Source organism: Podarcis gaigeae, assembly GCF_964106915.1.
Source record: "Podarcis gaigeae genome assembly, chromosome: 5".
NCBI classification, from domain to species: Eukaryota; Metazoa; Chordata; class Lepidosauria; order Squamata; family Lacertidae; genus Podarcis; species Podarcis gaigeae.
In genome coordinates, this window is record NC_139681.1 from 53,357,462 (window position 1) to 53,376,219 (window position 18,758).

The window sequence follows — 18,758 nt, forward strand, 5'->3', positions numbered from 1 at the left end:
AATGATGCAAAACTGAATCACTGTGTCATGAAATGATGCATGTCTAAAAAGTATGTCACCAACATTAAAAGCTCTGCTTTAAACAAATATGAAGAAGGGATCAGAGGAATCAGGCCTTTGGCTGATTTATATTCTACAGCCTTTTAAATGTGTTTGTGGGAAGGGGAGGGGTTATAGTTTTAACTATTTACTTGTGTTTTTACCTTGTCTTTTATTATGTGAACCTCCCAGAGATTTTGTGATGAAGGGCGGTATATAAAATGAATGAATGGGAATCAAGCCCTACATCCAATAATTCACTATCAGCAGGTGTGTTGGGAATTTTCACAGGGAGTCTAATCAGATTCCCAAACCAGTGACAGGCTATAATGCTAAACTTGTACATATTTCTGCACGGAAGGGTCTGAAAGGTAAACTCAAAAGCAGTTCCACAATAAGGATTAGGAAGTGATGGCAGTTAACACTGTACGAAGTACTTGTACATAAATCCGCTGGCTAACGCAGATGGTAATGTTTAACTATCATGGACATAGCACTAATTTTAACAACATGCTATCTATTCAACACACCACTTCAAAAATTGGCAGCATCTCATTTTTTCCTCTCTCTGAGCAAAGTCTACTTCCTAGCCAGTGAATGATGTTGATACGGTGCCAACTGTGGAAATACTACACTTAATCCAGACCATCCTATTCTTATGATTATTAGGGTGCTGTTGTTTTAAGTTAACACAGATCTTAGTATTTTGGATATGTGGGATGCCTCATTCATTCAAAATGACAGATGGTAAGTCACTGGCTTCCCTACCCATTCTCCCTACTACCTGACTGTGGATATTGCTATAAGGAATTTTACCCACAGTTGTGATTGGCTCTGCATTGCAGGCTGTGGGCTTTTTTCCTCCTCTATGCATGACTATGATTTGTTCTTTAACAATAATAGAGTAAATCGCTATATGATTTTGGTCCCATTATACAGTTTTAACTTTATTCCTTACAAGGAAGGTATTGGGGAAAATATATATCTGTGTGCTGCGCTGGCTCGCCAGATGCAGCTTGTCACGCTGGCCACGTGACCCGGAAGTGTCTTCGGACAGCGCTGGCCCCCGGCCTCTTAAGCGACATGGGCGCCCAACCCCAGAGTCGGACACGACTGGCCTGTACGGGCAGGGGTACCTTTACCTTTACCTTTTTTAAGTTGGGGTGTAAACCCTGGTCCCCAATGGAGATCCTCTTATGCTATCCTGCCATTTTGCTTCTTAGTCCACTTAACCTGAGGTACCACTGTAAAGCTTATTAGGTAAATACAGAGGCTCAGCTGTTGTTCGGGACACTTAGTCACCTAAGTTTTACTTAGAGCAGACACATTGAAATTAACATAACTAAATTAGGTTCACTGATTTCAATAGGTCTACTCTGAGTAAAACGTATATGAATTCCACCTTAATTTCAGCTGTGAAGGAATGTGAGACATTTCCTGCTAAAGAGATTCACTCCCTTCCAACAGAAGCAGCTTGCAGCGACACATACACAAGTCCAGGAACATACTGAATGAAACTGTGTGCCTTTAACAGCTGTGCAGCTGGTACAAATTAAAGAAGCAAGGCTTTTCTGGTCTGGAAATACAATTATAGGGAAAGCTTCACCAGTTGACATTCTGTCTGTCAGGCATCTTATTATTTGTGACCCATGATTTTTCATCACAACAGCTTGCAACATTCTGAATGCTAGGGGGGAAATTGCTGAGGAAGAACTTTTTATGAACTAAAAAGTTCATTTGGATAAACTTGAGCTGAACCAGTTCCTTTTATAAAAGGAAAAACTGGAACTAGTTCCTTGTGGACAAGATGAACTTGAAATAGAACAAGCTACTTTTTAGAAACGAACTTTCAAAGCATGGCTCAGATGTGTATTTACCTGTACAATTTACTATAGGTTCAGTTCTATAGGTGGAGAAGCTTGAAAGCTGGGGGCCAAACTACATGGTGCATTAGTTGTTAACTGAGAATGGGATACCTACAAGAAGCCTTGGGAGCTATATTAAAATGAGGCTGTGAGTGCATGTGATTCCCAAGCAACATGTTTCCTACCTGTTTGTTAGTGGGTGTTTAAATATCATGCTTTTGACTTTTTCCTAACAAAAACCAGCCAAGTGATGTTCAGGGCTGCAGAGAAGAAGGGGGGGTTAAATCTTTCCTGCCAAAAATACTCCCTAAGTCTGCTATTTGCACATATTTGCTCTTCAGAGGCAAATAGCAGATTTAGCAGGAAAACAGCATATTCTGTTCAGTGGCTGTTTTTTGCCGCAGAAGAGGCTAGTCCAGGCACAAACAAGCTGTTTGAATATGCTACTAACATATATAATACACTACAATGTTATACCGAAGTATATTTTGGATGTAAGAACATACTATAGAGACCTGGTCATCTTCCTAAAAAGAAACAGTATACCCTTCAGGTGGGAATTCCCTCAAGGCCTATCCTTTAAATACAAAGGAAGGAAAATAAGAATAAGGACAGTGGGTGACAAAGATAAATTTCTGAGAGACCACGAGGAGGACCTCCAGAAAGAGGCGGAATCTGGACAAGAACCAACTTCACCAAGAAAAGGAATGCTAGACATTGCAAATTTATCATTTGGACTGCAACCACCGACCCAAGAAGAACAACTAATTGGAGCTGTAGGAGGAAAGAACAAATAACATCATCATGGCGTTGCAACTTCTTAGCTGGAACTGTAATGGTCTGAACATACCCCGGAAAAAGTATTTTTCATATATTAAAGAAAAAGTATATATATTTCATATATTAAAGAAAAAGTATTTTTCATATATTAAAGAAAGAACAATTGGATTTGATCTGTCTTCAAGAGACACATGTGACGAGAACACATAGGAAATTACTTATTAATAAAAGATTGGGACAAGAATTTATTTCGTCGGACAGAGTTAAAAAAAGAGGAGTGGTGATTTACGCAAAGGAAAGATTGTTGCTGAAACTAATTTTTAAAGATGACCAAGGAAGATTTCTGGCAATTGAAATCCAAGCCCAAGGAGAGAAATTTTTGATTGTAGGAATTTATGCACCGAATGAGGGGAAATCTGAATTCTTTAAAAAGTTGTATGAGATTTTGCTGGACTTTTTGGATTACAATGTAATTTTGATGGGAGATATGAATGGACAAAGCACAGAGACAGGTAATTACTAAAGATGGAAGACTACCAAAAACCTTTTTTGAAATGACTGACAATATGGACTTGGTTGACATCTGGAGAACAAAAAACCCTCTTGAGAGAGAGGGAACCTTCTTTTCTGAAGCCAAAATGACATGGAGTAGAATTGACCAAATATGGGTTACTAGAGGAATGGCTCCAAAGATAAAGAAAGTTGAAATTTGCCCAAAAGCTTGCTCCGACCATAACGACGTAAGGATGGAGATGAAGTTAATGACAGCAGGTTCCTTCAGATGGAGGATGAATGACACCTTATTCAGAGACGAGGAAGTATACAAAAAGGCCCAAAAGACTTTTGAGAGATTACTTTGAAATAAACATGAAGACCAATGTTGAAAAGAGAGTGACCTGGGACGCAAGTAAAGCTGTTATGCGAGGATTCCTGATAAAACAAAATGCAATAAAGAAGAGAAGCCAAAATGAGAAGAAAAATAAGATTTTGGAAAAGATAAAAGAAGGGGAAAGGAAATTAAGATCAAAACCAAAGTCTCATGAGATTCTGAAAGAAATTAAGTTGTATCAAATACAATATATGGAATTGATGAATCAAGAAATAGAATGGAAAATTAAACAAATGAGACAAAAGACTTTTGAATCTGCAGATAAATGTGGGAAACTCTTGGCTTGGCAAATGAGGAAAAGACAAAAATTGAATACGGTGACAAACTTAGAAGTAGAAGGAAGGAATATTTACAATCCAACTGAAATCAGAAGATGCTTCCAGAGATATTTCAAACAATTATATTCACAAGGGCCGCAGAAAGAAATGGACATAGATCGATTTCTTGAAATAAATGGGTTACAAAAAATCTCCAATGAAAGTAAATTAGTATTGAACCAGAAAATAACTGAACAGGAAATAGAAGGTGCCATTCAAAACATGCAATTGGGTAAATCTCCGGGACCAGATGGGCTGACTTCCAGATACTACAAAGCTTTGAAGGAGTGGTTATTACAACCTTTGAAGGAAGTCTGCAATGAAATTTTGGGAGGGAAAAGGGCACCAGAAACGTGGAAAGAAGCTTTTATTACACTTATACCGAAGACAGAGACTGAAAAGACTCAACTTAAGAACTACCGCCCTATTTCTTTACTAAATGTGGATTACAAAATCTTTGCTGACATTTTGGCTAAGAGATTGAAAAAAGTTTTGATGGAGGAGATTCACAGAGACCAAGCGGGCTTTCTCCCAAGAAGACATTTGTCAGTTAACGTAAGGAATATAATTGACATTTTGGAAAAGCTGGAAGTGAATATAAACACTAAAGCAGTTTTGATATTTGTGGATGCGGAGAAAGCCTTTGACAATATTTCTTGGAGCTTTATGAGGAAGAATCTCTGGGGGATGGGGGTAGGCCAAGAGTTTGAAAATGGTATAGGTGCAATATACTCTGAACAAAAAGCAAAGTTAATTGTAAATAATGTGGTTACAGAAGAATTCATGATAGAGAAAGGCACACGTCAGGGGTGCCCAATCTTTCCATTACTTTTTATATCAGTCCTGGAGGTTTTGTTGAACATGATTAGAAGGGATCATCTGGTTAAAGGGGTACAGGTCGGAGCCAAACAGTACAAATTGAGAGCATTTGCTGATGACTTGGTACTTACATTACAAGAGCCTGAATCTAGTACAAAAAGGGTCTTAGAAATAATTCAAGAGTTTGGTCAAGTAGCAGGTTTTAAATTGAATAAGTCAAAAACTAAGGTATTGGAGAAAAACTTAACAGCTTTTGAAAAAGAGAGGTTTCAGAATGAGACAGGATTAACCGTGGTTAAGAATGTGAAATACTTGGGGATCAATATGACAGCTAAAAATGTGAATTTATTGAAAGATAATTATGAGAAAATTTGGACAGAAGTGAAAAAAGACTTAGAAATCTGGTCAAATTTGAAGCTTTCCTTGTCTGGTCGAATTGCGGTTATAAAGATGAATGTATTGCCTAGAGTGTTGTTTTTGTTTCAAACATTGCAAATTGTAGACAAGATGGACTGTTTTAAGAAGTGGCAGAAAGACATTTCGAAATTCGTCTGGCAGGGCAAGAAACCCAGAATTAAATTTAAGATTTTAACTGATGCAAAGGAAAGGGGGGGATTTGCCCTGCCAGACCTTAAACTATACTATGAATCGGCAGCTTTTTGCTGGTTGAAGGACTGGCTACTTCTTGAAAACACAGATATTCTGGATCTAGAAGGCTTTAATAATACTTTTGGGTGGCATGCATATTTGTGGTATGACAAGGTTAAAGCACACAAAGCTTTTAAAAATCATATTGTCAGGAAATCATTGTATAATGTCTGGATTAGATATAAAGATCTGTTGGAAAGTAAAACCCCAAGGTGGTTGTTGCCAATGGAGGCGAAAGCTGTGAAAAAGCTTAATATGGAGTCCAAATGGCCGAGATATTGGGAAATTTTGGAACAAGAAGGGGACAAATTGAAATTGCAGAGTTTTGAGAAATTAAAAGATAAAGTGCGAGACTGGCTTCATTATTATCAAATAATGGAGGTTTACAAGATGGACAGGAAAATTGGCTTCCAGGTGGAAAAATCAAAATTGGAAACAGAATTGTTAGAACCCAATACTAAAAATTTGTCAAAAATGTATAACTTGCTGTTGAAATGGAATACGCAGGATGAAACAGTGAAATCAGCTATGATTAAGTGGGCACAAGACATTGGTCATAATATTATGTTTGCTGACTGGGAAAAGTTGTGGACCACCGGTGTGAAATTTACGGCATGTAATGCCCTGAGAGAAAATATTATAAAAATGATTTACAGGTGGTACATGACCCCAGTCAAGCTTGCAAAAATTTACCATTTGCCTGATAATAAATGTTGGAAATGTAAAGAGACTGAAGGTACATTCTTTCACCTTTGGTGGACATGCCCAAAGATGAAGGCTTTCTGTGAAATGATATATAATGAATTGAAAAAGGTATTTAAATATACCTTTCTGAAGAAACCAGAGGCCTTTCTCTTGGGTATTGTCGGCCAAACGGTGCCAAAGAAGGATAGAACATTCTTTATGTATGCTACAACGGCAGCAAGAATACTCATCGCAAAGTATTGGAAGACACAAGATCTACCCACCTTGGAAGAATGGCAGATGAAGGTGATAGACTATATGGGACTGGCAGAAATGACTGGCAGAAGCCGAGACCAAGGGAGAGAGACAGCGGAAGAAGATTGGAAGAAATTTAAGGACTATCTCAAGAAATATTGCAAAGTTAATGAATGTTAGAATGACGTTGGTTTAGAAACTGTGTGGTTTCCAGCCGGATTGGATAAGTAGTAAGAAAAGAAGGGTTAAAAGCTAAATGAAATTAAGGGAAAGGATTTGCTGAATTAATAAATAGAAATTGGAATACAGAGAGGGGAGGTATGGGGAAGTCGGGAAAGTAAGGTTTAAGAAAATAAGGTAATGAAACTATACTTGTTTTTTCTTTTGTTTGTGTTTGATTATATTGTTATGTTTTGTTTTTAATATAATTTTTAAAACCTTAATAAATATCTATCAAAAAAAAGAAGTCTTTAAAAAATAATAATACAATGTTATATTATAAATTGGCAACTGCTTGGCAGACTGCTGTCTTGCTTGGTCTGTAGCTTCATATAGCTGGTGAGCAGCTAGTGGCAGCCATGAACTGAGACTCAGGATGTAGCTGATGCCTAGCAGAGACTTTTCCTGCCCAATGACTTTGTAGGGGCAGTAAACAAGAGGACCAGTGCTCGCTGAGACTAAGAGAGCTGGTGGGGTGGGGGAGCAGTCTTCCTACCTTTAAACTGCAAATCATCTGTCTGCCTCACAGTTCCAGTAATTCTAAGGAGTAGTGCAGCGAACTGAACTCAGAGGATACATGCTCGTCATCCCTAGTCAACTCTTTTCTCTTACTGTGTCCTAGGCTGATGGGAAGCAAGCACCAGGCTGTTTCTTTTCAGCATAACTTTCAGCTCTTGGGACCTGTGGTTTAATTAGCAATGACAGATAATTCTGTTGGATATGGAAATGTGAGCAAAAATTGCTCACAATTTGCATGTTCATCCAAAGCAATGAATGGAAATTACACAAGTGAATATGAGCGATATTTACTATTACTGTTTCTGTGGTCTGCAAATGATACATAACTAAATACATTATTATCTGCATTATTTTTGACATTTTCCTAGAAATTAATTATAGAATAAATAGCATTAGTTTTGGCCATCACAGATAGTGAGATGAATAATGAGGGTTTTAATCAAAGCCAAATTGTAGCAGAAGGGAAACAATGATGACTTTCACAAACACAGGATGGGGTGGAAATCCCTGCCTTCCTACATCCCTAGGTTTGGGGTGGGGGTTAAAAACTGGCTTTCCTGCATATGCCAAGGGTCTCTCTCTCTCTAAGGGAAACCCCTTCAGATCAGTAAATGCAAACCTTACTAGTGACTGAAACTGTGTTAGCGACTGTGTTTTTTGATTAAGCACGTTTTTTTTTTAAATGTTCAATTCTGCCTGCTGCGAGTATAGAAACAAAACAAATACATGATTGTACAGCTAAATAAAAAATAGCACCTGTTCCAGTGCTGTCCTGGTAAAAATTACATAAATATAATTCACTGCAACTAAGCATAAAATAAAGATTAGCCATTACCTTCTGAAACCACATTTTTTAATTACTCCTGAATTTGTAAACATATGCTAGCAATACTAAAAAATGAACCCATCATTTTCATATGAAATAGGTATCATAAATTTTAAAACATGTATTATACTGATATGTTCTCCCATTCCAGCTTTCATTGTTAACTACATGTAGATGAGATTCTGAAATATTACAGTTCTGTGTTGTTTATGTTATTTTTGTGCTGCTATTATTATTATTTCCTTGAGATATAAATGTGGAAGGTGATTAATAACTACTACTACTAATAAAAAATTTTGCAGTTGCTGCTAGCAAAAATGATAACTGAGTATAATATGTTGAAAAGCAGACCTGAATTTTGTTCAAAATATCAAATTCCATAGAGTTGTGTGGGAAAGCAGCAGAAAGAGAAAGTAGCAAAAGGTTATTACCCCAAACTCTATCTCTCCAAAGAATTTTAGGTGAATATTGGTATTCCTTTATATTATGAAAATGCTGAAAAAAGTTTGGAAATGTATCAGTATTCCTATTAATCTAACATTAGATTAAATGCATTTATTTTTACTGTAGTATTATTCTAAAACTGTGATGCAGTATACTTTCAGTTATGAGCAGTTGTCCCATGGAAATAAAGGAATTTTATGTATAACTGTATTTAGGTTTACACTGTTTGTTTTAAGAAATGCTTGAATCTTAAATATATATAAGATTAAAATATTAATAAAAAGAAATATACTTGTTTATAATTTTATAAGATTTCATAACTCTTGTTTTCCAGAAATGAAACATGGAAATCTCTATGTTCAGATAACTTAGGCTCATGTTTTATGATTCAGTTTCACTTTTCTCAAATAGTTTGATGCCCAGTGCCTAAATATCAACAAGTAAAATGTACACATAAAAACGCAATCCCTCGGTAATGTAACACATTTTTAAAACATGACAAAATAATTTAACAGAACATTCAATTGTTAACTTCTGTTGTAACACAAAGTTTTGTTTCAATTTAAATTATAAACCAATCAGACAATTTTATACTATAGTCACTACTGTAAAGCGTGAAAGAACAACATTATGGAGATGATAGAAACCTGTTACACTTCCATAACAGCAGACTGGATGACATAAGAGAATCTTACCTTTTGGAGCATACCAAAATGCAAATAATATATCGTTCTGATCATGAAAAAGGATAGTGAAGTAGTCATTTCTGGTGTTATACACAGTCTTGTAAAATTTCATTTACAAGCATTTTCCCTGCTTAAACAACACACACACACACACACAAACACACACACACACACACACACACACACACACACACACACACACAAAAACACACAGCTACATCCACGACTGGAAGATAGGTCACATGGCTCTGGGTGCCATTCTTATTGCATTACACATACTGAGTGTAAATGGCAAACAATATCAGTTGATGTTTATGCCATATGTTCCGACTCCTCACATTATTACCACCACAGCAGAGACATAATTCAAAGAATCTTGAAGAGGAGAGGATATTCTAGTTCAATAGATTCTGCATAGCTTTTAAGCACTGGAACATTTACATGGTACTCGATCGGCCAAATTGTCACCCGAACTTAGTGTTACCAAATCTCATATTTTAATACCTTCATTTATATTTATACCTCATACAATATACTTGTACACCATACATTATTGAACATGTTTTGTATTATATTCCTAATACATTCAGAAAGTGGCAGGAAATGCCCCCACACTCAATAAATATTATAGAAAAAATGAATACACTTGTGCTACTATCAGAATAAATATATATACCCAGTAAGCATATATATTACTGAAGCTCTAACTGGAATTACATAATTACTGACATTAAAAAACTTTAGTGTGAAATTTAGTATTATTATTCAAGCCTGAAAGAACAGGAATGATTGTTTCAATAGATAGGCTTGAAAAAGTAGCTTATTAAATTGCCCTGCTATTAAGATTTATTATAAAATAAATATTTTTAAAGAGTTAAACTTTACCTTTTATTTACGTAACAGACAAGTTCAAATATTCAGTTAACTACAATTTTCAGGCAGTGTGTGTGTGTGGGCTACAGGTTTTGCATATGAGGTTTTTTAAATAATGCATATTGTTGCACCAATCAGATAATTTCTTTTACAATTATTTTTTTTGCAGTTTATCTGATTCATCTTTAAAAGATCCTAAGAAAGACATCTCTTTTCCAAATATCATTTAGTAAGCGTTGTTAATCTATAAATCTGTTGAACCATAGAGGGCATTTATTTGTAGTTTACTAAGTTTTTGTACCTTAGATAATCAAACTAAAAATATATTTGGAAGAAAACTCAATTTGCTAAAAATGTTTTCGTAACATTATAGATTTGCTCCAAGAATGACTTTTTGCTGTGTTTTATTTGTAACATCTCAAAAATATTTTCTTTAAAGAATTTAATGACATGATTTAGGGCCATCGTATCTATATAGAAGCTCGCTTGGAGTTTAACTAAAATGGAGAGTACTCAACAGATGGTCTTCCGTTGCATGAAACTTCAACAGTAGAAAATAGCCGAAAAGTCCAGAAAAAGCTATAGAAAGCTCCGTAACGCATGTGTCAAAAAAATATATGAACATGCTGGGCATATCCTATTAAGAGTACTAAAAACACATTACATACTATTGCTATCAAACCTCCACAATGAATCTGTTTCACGTAAAGTTTCCGAGAAGCGTGCGGAAATACATATGGTATGACTAGCCTAATAATCACAGTCGATTTCTAAATCCAACAACGAAACCAATCCTCACCAAAGTCTTGGGTATAACTAGCACCTGGATTCTGGGGGTCCTTTCGGTTCCAGCGACTCAGCCATCCTACAGCATGGGTCAATCTTGAGACCCGTTCTTTGCACAGACTAAATGTCCGTCTCCTACAAGTCAAGATGGACTGACGACAGAGTAAAGCAACCCAAATTAGTAAGATTCCTTCTACCTAGCGTACAGCCTGCTCCCAGTATTTTGAGTCTAGGGCAAGCAATATTCCAATTGCTTAGTCTTACGTTGTCCCCTATTACAGTCTAAAATTTAGTTTGTCATCCAACATTTTTATTTCACTCAGCACCTTGGGGAGAAACTGCCCCAAATAACAGCATTTCAATGAACCATGGCAAGCCTCACTCTTGTGGAATGTAATTTCCCACCCACCCCAATAAGGAATTTCAATTTAACCACCAAATATGGATTTCTTCCTTTCAAGAAAGCATTGCTCCCCATAAAATTTAAAGAAGTATAATGCACCTTTCCCTTTCTTAATAGCTACAATTAAATGACCAAAATAAAGTCTTTTAAGGGTTCTTGCCTTATTTGACATCTGAAAATTAATCCAGTGGAGAGATGGATTTGTGATGGTACAGCCTTTCTGTACTTGATATGTAACATCAGGACTAGGAGCCATTTTACTGTTTTCAGATGGGAATTCTGGTCTAATCTCTAACCCACACTTGATCCATATAGATGGTCAACCATCTGTCTACATGCATGCCCAGCTGTTTGTGTAATAGGGTGTCTGAACAATCTGTAACTCAAGGGAATTCATAGACACATCTTAAATTGCACGAGTGTAAGAGAAAATCATTAAAACCATCTGTAGTGTGAAAAAATGCTAGAGAGAAACAAAACATTAAATGGCAATGACTCCAGCAAAAATAATCAAGACAATAAAGTCCTCCTCTTTCTTATAGTGTGTGGTAGGAAAGGTAAAGGACCCCTGGGCAGAAGGTGACTATGGGGTTGTGGCGCTCATCTCGCTTTTCAGGCCGAGAGAGCCAGTGTTTGTCCAAAGACAGCTTTCTGAGTCATGTGGCCAGCATGACTAAACTGCTTCTGGCGCAAACCGACACCGTGACATGTGCAGGAGTGGAGGAAAATGCTGTTTACTTTCCCACCTCTGTGGTACCTATTCATCTACTTGCAACTGGTAGGCTTTCAAACTGCTAGGTTGGCAGGATCTGGGTCAGAGCAATGGGATTCAAACCACTGACCTTCTGATCGGCAAGCCCAAGAGGCTCAGTAGTTTAGACCACAGCGCCACCCGCATCCAGTATGTGGTATATACCTATGATACTCTTCTCTTGAAGGAAAAGATAAAATACTATTGTTCTTGATCATTCCCACCTATTCTGTATCTTTTTGGGTGGAAGAATGGGGCAAGGAAAATGTCTAGGATAATGAGGCAAGGAAAATGTCTAGGATAAATGTCAGAACTCAGGCGCTTAGGTCAAAGGCTATTTGGGCCTACATGGTAGCATTTTCAAATATACTTACACATTCAAGTTTGAGTGAGTTGACAGAGCTACACGTTTAATAAGGTTATAGTGATGTCAGAGCCACCATATAAGAGTGGTTTTGAAGCTACAAACTTATTGGAGATGGAACAGAATCTATTCCTTTCCAAGTAGCTTAATTAGACTTGGGATATTCATCACTGTTTTCCACTATTTTGATATAAACTTCCTGTTTCTGACTAAGGCTTTGTTCAAAGTTTAAACTATGGAATTTGCTCCCAAAAGATCACCACAAACTTGGATGGCCTGAAATGATTAGACAATATTTCATGCAGGATAAGGCTACCCATGGCTCTCTGCCACAATGGCTATGTTCTACCTCCACTGTCAGGGGCACAATGTCCCTGAATACTAATTCTGAGAGTCACATGTGGGGAGACTGCTGTCACACTTATGTCCTCTTTGTGGGCTTTACATAGACATCTATATGGCTGCTGTGAGAAGAGGATGCTGGACTAGATGACATTTTGGTTTGATTTAGCAAAGCTCTTCTGTTCCTATGACAGAATATTGTAGATGCAGCCTGACTAGTGGAGAATGGAGTGGAATTATTACTTCTTGTGATCTAGACACTAGACTTCTGTTTTTAGCAGCCTCTTTGCAGCGCTGGCTCATGTTTAGCTTGTGATCAACTAAAACTAGATCTGTTTCACATGTACTAGTGCCAAGCCACGTCTCCTCCACCCTATACTTGTGCCTTTGATGCTTTGTACCTAAATGCAGAACTTCACAATTATGTTCATTTTATCATGCTTGTTTTAGCTCAGCATTCCTGCCTGCCAAGATCATTTTGAAACTTGATTCTGTATTTTATGGTGTCAGCTACCCCTCCCAGCTTTGGATCATCTGCAAATTTGAAAAGCATCCCTCTTACACATCTATACACTCTTCAACATTCAAGTAATTTATAAAACTGTCAAAGAGCATGGAACCTAGCACAGACTGCTGTGATGATCCACTTTGTTTGGCACACTCTCCAAGGAAGACCTGGCCTGAAGGCAAGTCCAGCTGCAGCAACTTCTTGACTTTCTACACAACTGAGCTAATACCAACAATGGATTCTTCCTAAAATTGTTTTTTGCATTGAAATTTTTTTGGGTGAGACCTCCTCTTGTTGGTAATGCAAAAAAGGAATAATTGATTCTGTGGAGAGGTCAGAGGGAGAAGAATATTAGGAGTTCTTGGATGCTGAAGAGGCAACAGAATTTAGTGAACAAGGAGAGCTGGTGACAGGGAGCAGTTCAGACTCAGAGGCTGATGCAGAGGAGGTGGGGCAAGAGGCTGAAGAAGAATTCCAGGAGTTTGCCTCTCGTAATGCAATTAGCTCCCCTTCCCCTTGTCTCCAAGGACATGCAGGATGATGTGTAAAGCAGAACAGAGATTAAAGGTTCCCAGACACAGTTGGAGATTGCTTGGGAAACACCCAGCAGGGGAGGAGTCTTGGTAGAAGGTGGGCACCGTCAGTCCTGGCAACTGCTATACAGGGCAAGAACTGCTGGGAAGTGTTGCTGAGATGTATGACATTTTTTGTGAATAAAGGATTAACTGAACTAACAGACTCTGCCTCTTGTGTGCTGATCTGCATCTGAACCCAAATTTGACACAAGAGAACAACTCACCACCTGAAGGACTGCCTTCAGCGACCAACTTGAGATTAATGTAGCTTGACATGATAGTAAAGTATAACATGAGAAAAATCTCCTTTGCTCTGAGATTCTTTTGTACTCTATGTTTTTTACTTTTGGTCTACTAATCGTAACAAACTGATTGATTGATTGATTGACCGACTTACATGCAGAACAGTATTAAAATTTCATTGGTAAAGAAAGGGAGAACAAAAAGGATATGATAGCAAGTTCATCAATCCTGCAGACAAAACTGTTGCAATGCATTATTTTAAAAAAATTAAGCATGGTCCAACACTTTTCAAACCTCATTCACCAGCAGACCTTTAAAGCTAGAATGTGCAATTTGCCAAACACAGAAACCCAAGATACTTCACCAGTTATAGTTCTGCTCTATTACTATGATACGACAAATTTCAATAATGGCGTTTGTAGCCATGTCGGTTCCACATTATAACAGTGAAATGATACCGTTTAACTGTGCAATTTTGTGGTAAGAGTTGAAAAGGTGAAAGCTTGTGGTAGATTTGTAAGCTTACAGCAGTTTTAGGCTCCAATCCTATAAAGCTAAGAGTAAAACCAACTGAGTTCAGTGGGTCTTACTTCTGAGTAGACATGAATGGGATCATACTATCAATCAACTATTCAGTTAAAAGATCCGTCATTTTATTATTCTGCATCAGGACAATCACATACAGTAGCTCTTCCATTCCTTTGGATTTCCTGATTTGATAAGTGGCTTTTCAATAAAAAGAAAACAGACAATTCTTATAAGCTGAGAATCTGAAGATTCTTGTTTCTTAACTACTGTGGTTAAAAATTTGTATATCTTTTTTAAAAAAACTAATTAGGATTTTTCATTTTGCAGACATGTCCACTTTTTATAGTAATTTACAACACTGAACTGTTTGCTGAGGCATTTTAATATTTTATTTTGAATCAAAATCCAAAACTGATGTGTCTGTATAGTCAATACGCCCGTTGCTTCAATACGAAACTGCATTCTTAATAAAAAGGTAAGTGGTCTCTTTTTTTTTGGGGGGGGGGAATCTAGAAAAAGAATAATAATAATAATAATAGTATGAAACACACTACTGCTGATGGGGAAATTCTATAAAGTCTGACATTCGATGTTTAGTCATATTCAGAACAGGCCCCCTAAAATTAATGGTCTTTAAGTCAAAGTATGATTACTTAGTCAGATATGAGCCCCAGAGCATTTTTTCTTTTTTCCAACCAAACACAAGAAGTCTTTGGTTATAAAAAGAAAAGAGAAATGCAAACAAATATTTTAGGACCCAATTTACACCAGTTTGTGACGCACCTAGGTCAACAATTCAGGAATTAACATCTCAGGAGAAAGGAGCAAACTTGCAGATAGGAGGTGTGCAGATGGAGGTACTATTTGTATGAATGAATGATTCCACTTGAGGAATGTACACATAGCCATCACAATTCACATTAAGCAGTCACCTAGTCTTTTTTAAGGTGCAAGTACAGTAGCCTCTTTATACTGTCCTATCCTGCCATTTCATTATTTTTTACTCCACCCCCAACCCAATTTTATCTAGTTCTTTTCAGGTTACAGTAATGAAGTTCACATCTTTTGTTTTAATGAGGTATCAGCTGTTTCACTCCCCCATCCTTGTACTTCAGCAAGACAGCTACCAAAAGCTAATTACTATCAGTGCAGGATTGATCTATTTAAGATAACAGAAAGGCACATTGCAGGTGACTATAAAATCATAGAGCATTTCCCTTACAGAAAAAGGTATAAAGCTTGTGACAGGCAAGTTGAGAGACAGAAGCAGATTTATAAGATATTTCACCAGCAACTGCTCTCAGTGAGGTTGTGATGTTTATTTTCTCCAGCTTGAGTAATTCTGGTAGCTCTGCCCAAGTTGTTGATGACCCACTCTCTGGATCATCACCTTGTAGTGGTGAGTGGGCTTGCATGTTCCTGTGATCCTTGTGAGCGAAACTGTCGGGAGTATTGTACTCCCAGCAAGGCGGTAAGGTCAAGGGAGAAGAGCTAGACAAAGGATGATTTAAGAAGTCTCCAATGGCAGTCTCCAATGGCAGAACAGGCGGAAGATAACAAGGGAAATACTAAAATGGCTGTGACGGCAGATGAAGGCTGCAGCAAATAAGAATCTACCAGTCACGGTGATACTCATGCCTTACTGCAAAGACTGTGCATTGGTCAGCGTGCACTGATCTCCACACATAAGGCTCACAGGCATCTTCCAGAAACACACCCCAAGCCCAACTCACCCAACCCCAAAAAAGCCCCATGGTGATCGGCAAACGATAACGGGGGCAGGACCATGAAACCTGGAAGCCCCTAGTTATGAACCATCCACATGGGTGGTGGATATAGATTCAGTCGTTCTGACTTAAGGAATGAGGCAGTTGAGTAGCCCGGCTGTATCCACGACTGAGCAGTCCTATTTAGGATCCACTCTCTTCACCCCAAAAAGGGGGAGGGGGCTAAACATAGTCTGACTCTTTTTCCCCTGACTGGATTACCGCGCCCAGTGGTGTCACCACCCAGTGGTCGTAAAAGACGAATGAAATTTGGAACATGGATTATACAGACTTTGCTGGATAACACAGATAATGAATATCCCGAACGCAGGAGTGTCATCATTGTAAGAGAGCTGCAAAGTTTTAATATCAATAATGCAGCACTTCAAGAAACTCAAGAGAGGGACAACTGAAGGAAGAAAAAGGAGGAAATACATTCTTCTTGGATGGTCTATCTGAACAAGAACGATGAATACATGTAGTAGGCTTTGCTATAAAAAATGATCTTGTCAGAAGTCCCTATTGGCATTAATGAGCGACTTTCAACCCTTCAAATAAAGCTCACCAAAAACCAGCAGACAAATATTTTACATGCTAATGCACCAACAGTGGATGTTGATGAAGACATTAAAGAAAAAAATTATTCTCAGCAGGATGCCGTCCTATCAGAGATGCCTAAGGAGGATAAAATTAGCATCCTGGGTGACTTTAATGCAAGAGTTGGGCAAAATTCCGATCTGTGGCCAGGGACAATTGGGAAAGAAGGAATTGGCAAAAGCAACCAGAACAGAATTTTACTTTTTGACTATATGTGAAGCACACAAACTTGTTATAACCAACACACTCTTAAAACATCATGGAAGCACCCTCAGTCGAACCACTGGCACTTCTTAGACTATGTAATTGTCTGAGCCAAAGATTGCCATGATGTTCTCCTTACCAGAGCAATGATGAGTGCCGACGACTGCTGGACAGATCACTGATTAATATGTTCCATGATGGTTATCAAAATGATTTCTCAATGCAGGCTTAAATGAAGGAAACCAAGGCGTTAAATGAACACTCAAACCCTTCAAGATCCTATTAAGTGGGACTGCTTCCAAATGACTCTTTAAGGGCCATGTGCTTTCAGAGTTCCCTGATAATTTCGAGGAACATTGGACCAAGTTGTGAACAAACTATTGGATACCAAACCAAGAAACACCAGGACTGGTTTGATGAGAATGACACCGAGATTGAATGCATTATCGACAAGAAAAGGAAGGCCTTTCAGATCTGGCAAAGAGATAGAAACTGTGCCACTAAGGGGAAAAAACCTATGCCAATGCTAAGGTTGAGGTTCAAAGAAAAACCAGAGAACTAAAGAACACCTGGTGGATAAAAAAAAGCTCAAAAGATCCAGCACTTAGCAGATACTCATGATGCATGGGTCTTCTTTAAAGCCACAAAGACCATCTGTGGACCCGTAGCTGCTGAGGTCCTCTCACAAATCTTTAAAGTGGGTGGAATTAAACTTACACAACAACTTTACAAGCTCAACGAAAAACTCTGGGGGAGAGAGGAGATCCCAGCAGACTTTAGCGATGTGATGCCAAAATCATCATTATTTATTTTTTTAAAATGGTGATAGAAAGGACTATGGAAATTATCAAGGCATCTCTTTATTAGCTGCAGCCAGCAAAATTCTTTCAAGGATCTTAGCAAACCATCCCCTAACTATATCCGAGGATATCCTTCCTGAATCCCAAAATGGTTTTCGACCTCTAGGGGGACAGTGGATATGATTTTCACTGCTTGATAGCTTCAAGAAAAATGCAGAGAGCAAACCAACTCCTGTATATGGCATTTATTGACCTGACTAAGGCCTTCGACACTGTAAATCACACTGCCATGTAGACTGTCCTTCAGAAAATAGGCTGCCCAGGTACCGGTAAATTTGTGAACATCCTTGAGCTCCTTCACGATAATATGATGGCAACAATTGCAGATAACAATGGCTCTCAAAGAGAACCATTCACAGTGGAGTCAGGCATTAAACAGGGACTTATTATCACCCCAACTCTATTTATTATCTTAATCACCATGATCCTACATTTTGTCAAAGGGAAATTCCCCACTGGGATAGAAATCATATATCAAACGGATGGAAAGCTCTTTAATCTGAGTAGGCTAAAAGCAAAGAATAAGGTTACTGTAACTTCCGTCATAGAGCTTCAGTATGCTGATGATAACGTAGAGTGTGCACACTCAGAGGATGACCTCCAAAACATCCTAAATATCTTTGTAACACCACAAATCCAACTTAATGGTGTAATGTTGAATAATGTCGACCATTTTCCCCACCTGGGCAGTGCTAAATGAGAGATCAGTGGACACAAGCTGTGAATTTAAAAACAAATCACCACTAGATGGAGATGTCTGACTAAATCAATATTAAATAGGTTGCTTGTGTTGTATGCATCTATACTGAGGGAAAGATAAATCTAGGAACTGGAGGGAATTTAAAACATAGAAGAAAAACTACATTCACTTAAGACCTATTATATATTTCAGAAACATAGTTAAGTCTTTTAGGACCCAACAAAAAAAAAAAATCCCAAGTAATGTTTTGGGGAAATGCAATATGCCT

The 18,758-nt window shown here is 37.8% G+C and overlaps 1 protein-coding gene across 11 annotated transcripts in view; it reads right to left on the reverse strand.

Annotated features, from left to right (window-relative positions):
- The window catches only part of RBM20 (RNA binding motif protein 20), a 113,287-nt gene that overhangs the window by 33,507 nt on the left and 61,022 nt on the right, over positions 1 to 18,758 (reverse strand). The window contains exon 1 of one of the 11 annotated variants that reach the window (XM_083741193.1): positions 9,000 to 9,213. The exons of 9 other annotated variants lie outside the window; for them this stretch is intronic. The gene's annotated coding sequence lies outside the window, so the exon portion shown is untranslated. Of the gene's footprint in view, positions 1 to 8,999; positions 9,214 to 18,758 lie in introns of those variants that run through there. One more of the 11 variants, XM_083741200.1, reaches the window with a different exon arrangement.